Genomic DNA, 10,012 nt, shown 5'->3' with positions numbered 1-10,012 from the left:
TGACGGTTTCTGGGCCTCGTCAGTTGGTCATCTTGCCGGACGTGGGTCGGTTCCTTCCTTGTGCAGAGATGTCGGGTGCCCAGTGGGCAGGTGTTCCCCCTGCATGGTTGGATCCGAGCCAGTGTGCCCAGGTCGCCGTGTCTTCGAGCTCCTAACGGACATCAAGGGAGTCGGGATGGAACTGCAATGATCTCATGAGAGCCATGACTTACCCGACCTTTTCCGAGACACATAACATGAGTGGGGACGAGCCTGGTTGGTCCTTCGGTTGGTCGTCTCATCGGACGGCGTGTACATGGTCGCCGACCGCTTATGGAAACTCTGTGTGTGTCGACTTGTGATTTCTCCTTGTTGTTCCACAGTGATTGGTTTTAGGATTGTCTGAGTTCTTGGTGCAAGAGTTTACGTGGAACGGTGTGTAGGTTCTGTGATTTCCACTGAGCAGTTATGAAAGCTGTCTGCGTACTGGAGTAGGCAGTCGGTCAGTTGGGACAGAGCTGCGAGTGTGTGTTTCCTCGCCGTGTTGATGCTGTCTGGTACAGCGTGTAGTTCGACAGCCTTTGGTGTTGTTCATATTCTTGATTGGTTAATGTGCCTGGGCTGTTTACAGACGCCAATTTTGAAGACGGGTAGTGCTGCTGCTATCAACGTCCTCGACTGATATTTTCCGTTGTCGTGAAGTTGGTCGGCGGGAGGGAATCGATTAGGTATTTGGTCGGTCCTTCAGCCGTCCCTGGGTCGGGTTCCCATCTGATTACTTAATCTTATTCTTGGCTGCGTATCTGACCAATCCTTACGTTGGAGTTACCTTCTCAGGGCGACCGTTGGAGCACTTCTGAGCACCACTGTTCTGTTGGTTTAGATTGTGGTTTTCTTTTAGTCTCAAGTACTGTTCGAGGCCTTAAAAAGTCTATTAATTTATTTTGTTTTAATGTTAAGATAAGGCCTTCAGCCGTCTTAAATTTAAACTTTGATGATTTTTGCTTAAACAAATTTTTTTCTTAAATAAGTGGGATTTTGCCCATTGGAAATCCTTATTGTTATCCGGGACTTAAGCCTAGAGTTGTTGAGTGTTCAGTGTGTGGCCTTCAGACGAACCTTACGTGAAATATTTTAAACTAAGGCCTTCAACCGTGTTTATTCATTAAGGCAATTTTAATAACTTGTATACGGGTCTTCAGCCATATTGTTTTTGAATGCTTTTAAGGGCATGTGTGGTTAAGTGTTTCAGGAAAATAAAGTTTGTATGTTTTGTGCAACTGACAGTAACTGATTTTGGCCCCTTTCCACAACTATAACCTGATCCGCTGTGTCCTGCGAAACCAGATTACAATCACATTAATACAAACTGTAGCGTCAAACAACAGCGGAGGTGTTACAGCACCGTTAAGCTGCATTAAAACAGCTGAGAAAGAGAAGACAATTTAGTGCCATCAAGACATGCGCAAGAGGCGTGCGATAAGAATGTTGTATCCACCAGAGAGGCGGTGAACCCTGCTATCTGGGGTCGCCGTGTTTACGTACACAGCTCATAGCAAAGTCACCTGTCCCAGTAGCTGTCTGAGCATGACAACGGCAGTTTCCTGTCAGCCACGTTATTTTACAGTTCATGAGGATTCAGCTGATTTCTTTAACCTGGCCGCTGCTGACAACTGAGTCATGATGAGCATCTACAGTTACCCTTCAGCCTGAATCCAGATAACTCGCTTGAAAATTCTGAGTTTCCAAGTTGTTTCAGTCTATGTGACAACTATTTCCTCCGACTGTTGGTAACGTATGCGTTCATTTCACCATTTCAGCTACATTCCTGTGGAACAAAATACTTTGTATGTTGCCTCTGATACATAATATAGGTTCACTCTAAAGGAGACGAAGAATTTTCCTCTTATCATTGACGCCACTTCTCTGTCGACATATCCCCAAGTTCATCCTCTTCTTCAGCAGAGAGCCTGTTGTCAAAATGTGACGGGGGTGCGGGGAGCGGGGGGTGGACTGATGGTATAATGGAAAAAGTATTCCAGCACCAATACGAAGTTGTGGGACGTAATCGAAAGATAATAAAGTACTCCAATTAATCTCGAGTCGCCTAATAGGGTCACTGTGAGGATGCATATCAGGAGTGCTTTAAATATGCACTGTAACTGTCGTTAGGGTTAGTTATGTTTGAGACCGGCCATCGTGAGTCGATGTCAGTCAAAAATTGCTTTAATGCAGAAAAGACGCCATTATTAACACTTTAGTTTGAAAGAGGTCGTTTAATAATGCTGCGAGAAGCCTTCAGCGATCTGCGATACTGCAGGAACACTTGACAGGAATGTAGTCACCATGCACGATTGGTACGAGCGGTGGTCACGAGAAGTTACAGTGGCAAGAAGACTGGACTCTGAACGACCATTACCAAGGGGGAAGGCCATCACGCTCGGTCTATGGCTGTGAAGCATCGTACTGCATCTGCAGCAGCAATTTGGGTGGACGTTGGCACCACAGTGACAAATCGAACAAATACATATCGGTTACTTCAAGGATAATGGGCGTTGGCACCACAGTGAAAAATCAAACAGTTACAAATCAGTTACTTCAAGGATAATTTACGTTGACACCACAGTGACAAATCGAACAGTTACAGATCGGTTACTTCATGGGTAATGCACGTGGGCACCACAGTAACAAATCGAACAGTTACAAATCGGTTACTTCAAGGATGATGGACGTTGGCACTACAGTGACAAATCGAACAGTTACAAATCGGTTTACTTCATGGATAATGGACTTTGGCACCATACTGACAAATCGAACAGTTACAAATATGTTACTTCATGGATAATGGACGTGGGCACCACAGTGACAAATCGAATAGTTACAAATCGGGTACTTCAAGGATAATGGACTTTGGCAACACAGTGACAAATCGAACAATTACAAATCGGTTACTTCATGGATAATGGACATTGGCAACACAGTGACAAATCGAACAGTTACAAATCGGTTACTTGAAGGATAATGGACGTTGGCACCACAGAGACAAATCGAACAGATACAAATCGGTTACTTCAAGGATAATGGGCATTGACACCACAGTGAAAAATCAAACAGTTACAAATCAGTTACTTCAAGGATAATTTACGTTGACACCACAGTGACAAATCGAACAGTTACAGATCGGTTACTTCATGGATAATGCACGTGGGCGCCACAGTAACAAATCGAACAGTTACAAATCGGTTACTTCAAGGATGATGGACGTTGGCACTACAGTGACAAATCGAACAGTTACAAATCGGTTTACTTCATGGATAATGGACTTTGGCACCATACTGACAAATCGAACAGTTACAAATTGGTTACTTCATGGATAATGGACGTGGGCACCACAGTGACAAATCGAATAGTTACAAATCGGGTACTTCAAGGCTAATGGACTTTGGCACCACAGTGACAAATCGAACAGTTACAAATCGGTTACTTCATGGATAATGGACATTGGCAACACAGTGACAAATCGAACAGTTACAAATCGGCTACTTGAATGATAATGGACGTTGGCACCACAGAGACAAATCGAACAGTTACAAATCGGTTACTTCATGGATAATGGACGTTGGCGCCACACTGACAAATCGAACAGTTACAAATCGGTTACTTGAAGGATAATGGACGTTGGCACCACAGTGACAAATCGAACAGATACAAATCGGTTACTTGAAGGACAGGTCCGAGCCAGTAGCGTGTATTCCACTGACCTCAAACCACCGAAGCTCGTGTCTTCAATGTTGTCAAGCGAGAGCTCACTGGAGGGCAGGGCGTAGGTCTGTTGTGTTTTCTGATGAAAGCTGGTTCTGCCTCGGTGGCAGTGACTGCCGTGTGCTGGTTAGAAGAGGGCCACTTGAGTGCCTGAAACTAATATCACCTGGAGTAATGGTGTGAGGTGCGATATCGTATTACAGCTGGAGCACTCTCGTGGCTATTTCACATATCCTGACTGGGAATCTGTACGTCAATCTGGTGACTGGACCTGTTGTACTGCCTTTCGTGAACAGCATCCCAGGGGTTGTTTTCCAACAGCTTAATGCTCGTGCACAACACCGCTGTCGTAACCCAGCGTTTTATAGAGAGTGTCGACATATTGCATTTCCCTCGTCATTCATCAGATCTGACTGCAACAGAGCGGATATGGGACATCATCGAACGAGGACTCCAGCGTCATTCACAAACAGGGTTAACTGTCGCTATATTGGCCGACCAAACGCCACTGGCATGGAAGTCGATCCAACAAACTGACGTCCAGCAACTGTACAACACAATGCACGTACTTTAGCTTGCTCTCATTCAACGTTCAGGCAGTTACATTTGTTATTGGTGTACCAAGACTTCACATTTGCCATGGTTTATCTTGCACTCACATTAGCCTGTCGTCATGCAATGTTAACTACTTCAATACATCATCTAGACAAGTGTATTCCCGAAATGTCATTGATAATTTTTAGTGTTGTTATTTTTTCCGCGGTGTTTTTCATTTTTCTGCACACAGGACACGAAAGAGTTACTTGTGTACTCTGTAGTGATGTCGCTAGGAGTGTCAACATATACGTAGTAAGAGGTCATTTTAACACCACTAGATCCCGAGACATCATTCTGGATTGTTGACTTCTATTATCGCGTACAAAGAGCACATCCCCCGTGACTCCACGCTCACAAAGCTCAGCAGCAAGAATGTGGTGTACGCGCTGTCGGAAGCATGCCTCACTGAATTTCAATCGTTCTATATTGGATACAAACATTCTACTGTAACAGTTCTAGGTGCACCGAGGTGTGCTTCGTATTACTGTTGATATACTGGTACAATATCGAACTCTTGATTTCGAGGTTTGTGCGCATTTTATCTGGCTTGTTCGTAATGAATGTAATAATAAATTAACTGAAAAATGTTAGAAATATTCGGCTGGAGAGGTTAACAACGTGCACTCCTGGAAATTGAAATAAGAACACCCTGAATTCATTGTCCCAGGAAGGGGAAACTTTATTGACACATTCCTGGGGTCAGATACATCACATGATCACACTGACAGAACCACAGGCATATAGACACAGGCAACAGAGCATGCACAATGTCGGCACTAGTACAGTGTATATCCACCTTTCGCAGCAATGCAGGCTGCTATTCTCCCATGGAGACGATCGTAGAGATGCTGGATGTAGTCCTGTGGAACGGCTTGCCATGCCATTTCCACCTGGCGCCTCAGTTGGACCAGCGTTCGTGCTGGACGTGCAGACCGCGTGAGACGACGCTTCATCCAGTCCCAAACATGCTCAATGGGGGACAGATCCGGAGATCTTGCTGGCCAGGGTAGTTGACTTACACCTTCTAGAGCACGTTGGGTGGCACGGGATACATGCGGACGTGAATTGTCCTGTTGGAACAGCAAGTTCCCTTGCCGGTCTAGGAATGGTAGAACGATGGGTTAGATGACGGTTTGGATGTACCGTGCACTATTCAGTGTCCCCTCGACGATCACCAGTGGTGTACGGCCAGTGTAGGAGATCGCTCCCCACACCATGATGCCGGGTGTTGGCCCTGTGTGCCTCGGTCGTATGCAGTCCTGATTGTGGCGCTCACCTGCACGGCGCCAAACACGCATACGACCATCATTGGCACCAAGGCAGAAGCGACTCTCATCGCTGAAGACGACACGTCTCCATTCGTCCCTCCATTCACGCCTGTCGCGACACCACTGGAGGCGGGCTGCACGATGTTGGGGCGTGAGCGGAAGACGGCCTAACGGTGTGCGGGACCGTAGCCCAGCTTCATGGAGACAGTTGTGAATGGTCCTCGCCGATACCCCAGGAGCAACAGTGTCCCTAATTTGCTGGGAAGTGGCGGTGCGGTCCCCTACGGCACTGCGTGGGATCCTACGGTCTTGGCGTGCATCCGTGCGTCGCTGCGGTCCGGTCCCAGGTCGACGGGCACGTGCACCTTCCGCCGACCACTGGCGACAACATCGATGTACTGTGGAGACCTCACGCCCCACGTGTTGAGCAATTCGGCGGTACGTCCACCCGGCCTCCCGCATGCCCACTAAACGCCCTCGCTCAAAGTCCGTCAACTGCACATACTGTTCACGTCCACGCTGTCGCGGCATGCTACCAGTGTTAAAGACTGCGATGGAGCTCCGTATGCCACGGCAAACTGGCTGACACTGACGGCGGCGGTGCACAAATGCTGCGCAGCTAGCGCCATTCGACGGCCAACACCGCGGTTCCTGGTGTGTCAGCTGTGCCGTGCGTGTGATCATTGCTTGTACAGCCCTCTCGCAGTGTCCGGAGCAAGTATGGTGGGTCTGACACACCGGTGTCAATGTGTTCTTTTTTCCATTTCCAGGAGTGTATTTTACATCACGGAGAGACGAATTCGCATTCACTGCCCAAAATTCTATGAAATTTCACATACGTTATATACATAACTGAGTACTCAAATGTTTTGAACATAAAACTGTTTGTTGTGAAAACTAGGGTTTTGCGGAACTGTCCTGTGCTGCTGGTACTCCCCTATTGGTCCGCTCAGCTAAGAGAGTGTACATTTTGAATATACACAGAGATGACAAAACTCATGCCATGCCTCCTAACATCGTGTCGGGACTCATTATACCAGGTGCAGCGCAGTAATTCGACGTGGCATGGACTCAACAAATCACTGAAAGTCTCCCGTAGAAGTATTGCCTCTATAGCTGACCATAACTGCAACGTGTTGCCTGTGAAGAATTTTGTGCAAGAACTGACCTCTTGATTATGTCCCATGAATGTTCGATGGGGTTCCTGTCAGGCGAGATGAGTAGCCAAATCATTCGTTCAGATTGTCCAGAATGTTCTTCAGACCAATGGAGAACAACTTTGCCCCGGTGACAGGGTGCTTTGTTATCCATAAACTTGTTTGGAAACATGAAGTCCATGAATGGCTGTAAATGGTGTCCAGGTAGCCTATGGTAACCATTTCCAGTCAATGGTCGACTCAGTTGGACTAGGGGATCCAGTCTATTCCACGTGAACACAGATCACACGATTAAGGAGCCATAACAGCTTGCACAGTGCCTTGTTCATAACTTAGGTCGTTCACTTCATCGGGTCTGCGTCACACTCGAACTTTACCATCAGCTCTTACCAAATCAGATCGGTACTCATCCGATAAGGCCACAGTTTTCCAGTCCCAAAGAGTCCAAACGATATGGTCACTAGCCCAGGAAAGGAGCAGCAGGCGATGTTGTGCCGTTAGCAAATGCACTCGCTTCGCTCGTCGGTTGTCATAGCCTATTGCTGTTGTTGTTGTTGTCTTCAGTCCTGAGACTGGTTTGCTGCAGCTCTCCATGCTAATCTATCCTGTGCAAGCTCCTTCATCTCCCAGTACTTCCTGCAACCTACATCCTTCTGAATCTGCTTAGTATATTCATCTCTTAGTCTCCCTCTACGATTTTTACCCTCCACGCTGCCCTCCAATGCTAAATTTGTGATCCCTTGATGCCTCAGAACATGTCCTACCAACCGGTCCCTTCTTCTTATCAAGTTGTGCCACAAACTCCTCGTCTCCCCAAATCTATTCAATACCTCCTCATTAGTTATGTGATCTACCCATCTAATTTTCAGCATTCTTCTGTAGTACCACATTTCGAAAGTTTCTATTCTCTTCTTGTCCAAACTATTTATCGTCCATGATTCACTTCCATACATGGCTGCACTCCATACAAATACTTTCAGAAACGGCTTCCTGACACTTAAATCTATACTCGATATTAACAAATTTCTCTTCTTCAGAAACGCTTTCTTTGCCACTGCCAGTCTACATTTTATATCCTCTCTACTTCGACCATCATCAGTTATTTTGCTCCCCAAAATAGCAAAACTCCTTTACTACTTTAAGTGTCTCATTTCCTAATCTAATTCCCTCAGCATCACCCGACTTAATTCGACTACATTTCATTATCCTCGTTTTGCTTTTGTTGATGTTCATCTTATATCCTCCTTTCAAGACACTGTCCATTCCGTTCATCTGCTCCTCCAAGTCCTTGGCCTATTTAGGCCAAATTTCGCCACACTGTCGTAAAGGGTACTTCCATCGTACATACCAAATTTCTACCTGCGGTTATCGGACGCAGTGTTCGTTGTCTGTTACCTCTGACAACTACACGCAGAAGCCGCTGCTCTCGGTCGTTAAATGAACGCTGTCGACCACTGCGTTCTCGGTGGTGAGAGTTAGTGCCTGATATTACGTACTCTCGGCAGACTCTTGACACTGTGAATCTCCGTTCAATGAATTGTCTAACGGTTTTCGAAATTGAATGTCCCATGTATATAGTTCCAACAAGCATTCCACTCTCAGACTCTGTCAATTCACGTCGTGCGGCCTAATCACGTCGGAAAGGTAGGTGGTTAGGTAGGTGTTTATTGTTTAACGTCCTGTCGACAACGAGGTCATTAGAGACGGAGCGCAAGCTCAGGTTAGGGAAGGATTGGGAAGGAAATCGGCCGTGCCCTTTTAAAGGAACCATCCCGGAATTTGCCTGAAACGATTTAGGGAAATCACGGAAAACCTAAATCAGAATGGTTGGAGACGGGATTGAACCGTCGTCCTCCCGAATGCGAGTCCAGTGTGCTAACCACTGCGCCACCTCGCTCGGTATCACGTCGGAAACCTTTGCACATGAATCACCTGAGTACAATCGACAGCCCCGCCAACGCGATAACCTTGTGTACCTAGTGCACGCGATATTACAGGCATCTGTATATGTGCATGCCCTAATCTCGTGATTTTTATCACCTCGGTGTACGAGAAATGCTTAATGTACAACTAATATTAACTATGCCCGCCCGGTTAGCCGTGCGGTCTAAGGCGCGGCTTTCCTTATTGGAAAGGAGCGCCTGGGCCCCGGCACGAATCTGCCCGGTGGACTTGTATCCGGTGAGCCGGCCAGTTTATGGATGGTTTTTAGGCGGTTTTCCATCTGCCTCGGCGAATACCGGCTGCTTCCCCTTATTCCGCCTCAGCTTTACTACGTCGGCGATTGCTTCGCAAACAAGTTCTCCACGTACGCGTACACCACCATTACTCTACCACGACAACATAGGGGTTACACTCGTCCCGCACAATAACCCTGAAAGAGTGGTTCGGTGTGGTGTGGCGGAGGTTGACGCGTACTGCGGTCGTCGCCGTGGGGTGTGGATCACTGCGGCTGCGGCGGGGACGGATCCTCTCCGTCGTTTCTGGGCCCCTGGTTAATATACAATACTAACTATGCTACATGTGACAGGACTGATACACCCACTAGTAGACAAAGCACGTGTCACATAAGAATGATTCTATGTTTATGTACGACAACGGTTATACTACTTTTGCAGTTCAACAATGAAAGGAAGATTGATATCCTGTGATGAACGGATTTGAGGAATGGGAAATATTGGTTCAGGTAAAACTGTCGAGAAGCCGAAAGTTACCGTGAACGTCACGGTACATTACTAATAATGATCCTTTGGATTGGAAGTGCCGTTACCTTCCTTTGACATTTGAACCACCATACTCAGCTATCCATAGGTTTGTCTACAGTTAAGCTTTTGTTCTGGAACGTTGTCATAGGTGACACAAATGAATAGTGATGAACAGAAATTCGAGGCCTGATCGGGGATTGAACCCGAGCCTTCTTAAATCTGAATTACACAATAAGTGTTAAAAGATTGTCAAATCATAAATTTACACAAAATGATTAGTCAAGCGGAGTTTAATGTCGAAACACAAACTACACTGCAAAACTTGATCATCAGAACAGCAACAAAATGGAAACCAAAAGAACTTTGTCATAAAACCTCCATGAAATTTCATTTACGTCATCAAGTGTTCAAAATATTTACCGTCTGCTGCAACATATGCTTGCGGTCCCTCTTGCAAACACCTCTGTACAGACCTACAGGATTCCATGGATACTGTTGTATCCGCTGCAACAGTATGATACTTTTTTAGGGTCGTAGAAACTTG

Source organism: Schistocerca piceifrons, chromosome 8 (assembly GCF_021461385.2).
Source record: "Schistocerca piceifrons isolate TAMUIC-IGC-003096 chromosome 8, iqSchPice1.1, whole genome shotgun sequence".
NCBI classification, from domain to species: Eukaryota; Metazoa; Arthropoda; class Insecta; order Orthoptera; family Acrididae; genus Schistocerca; species Schistocerca piceifrons.
This window is presented reverse-complemented; position numbering follows the sequence as displayed.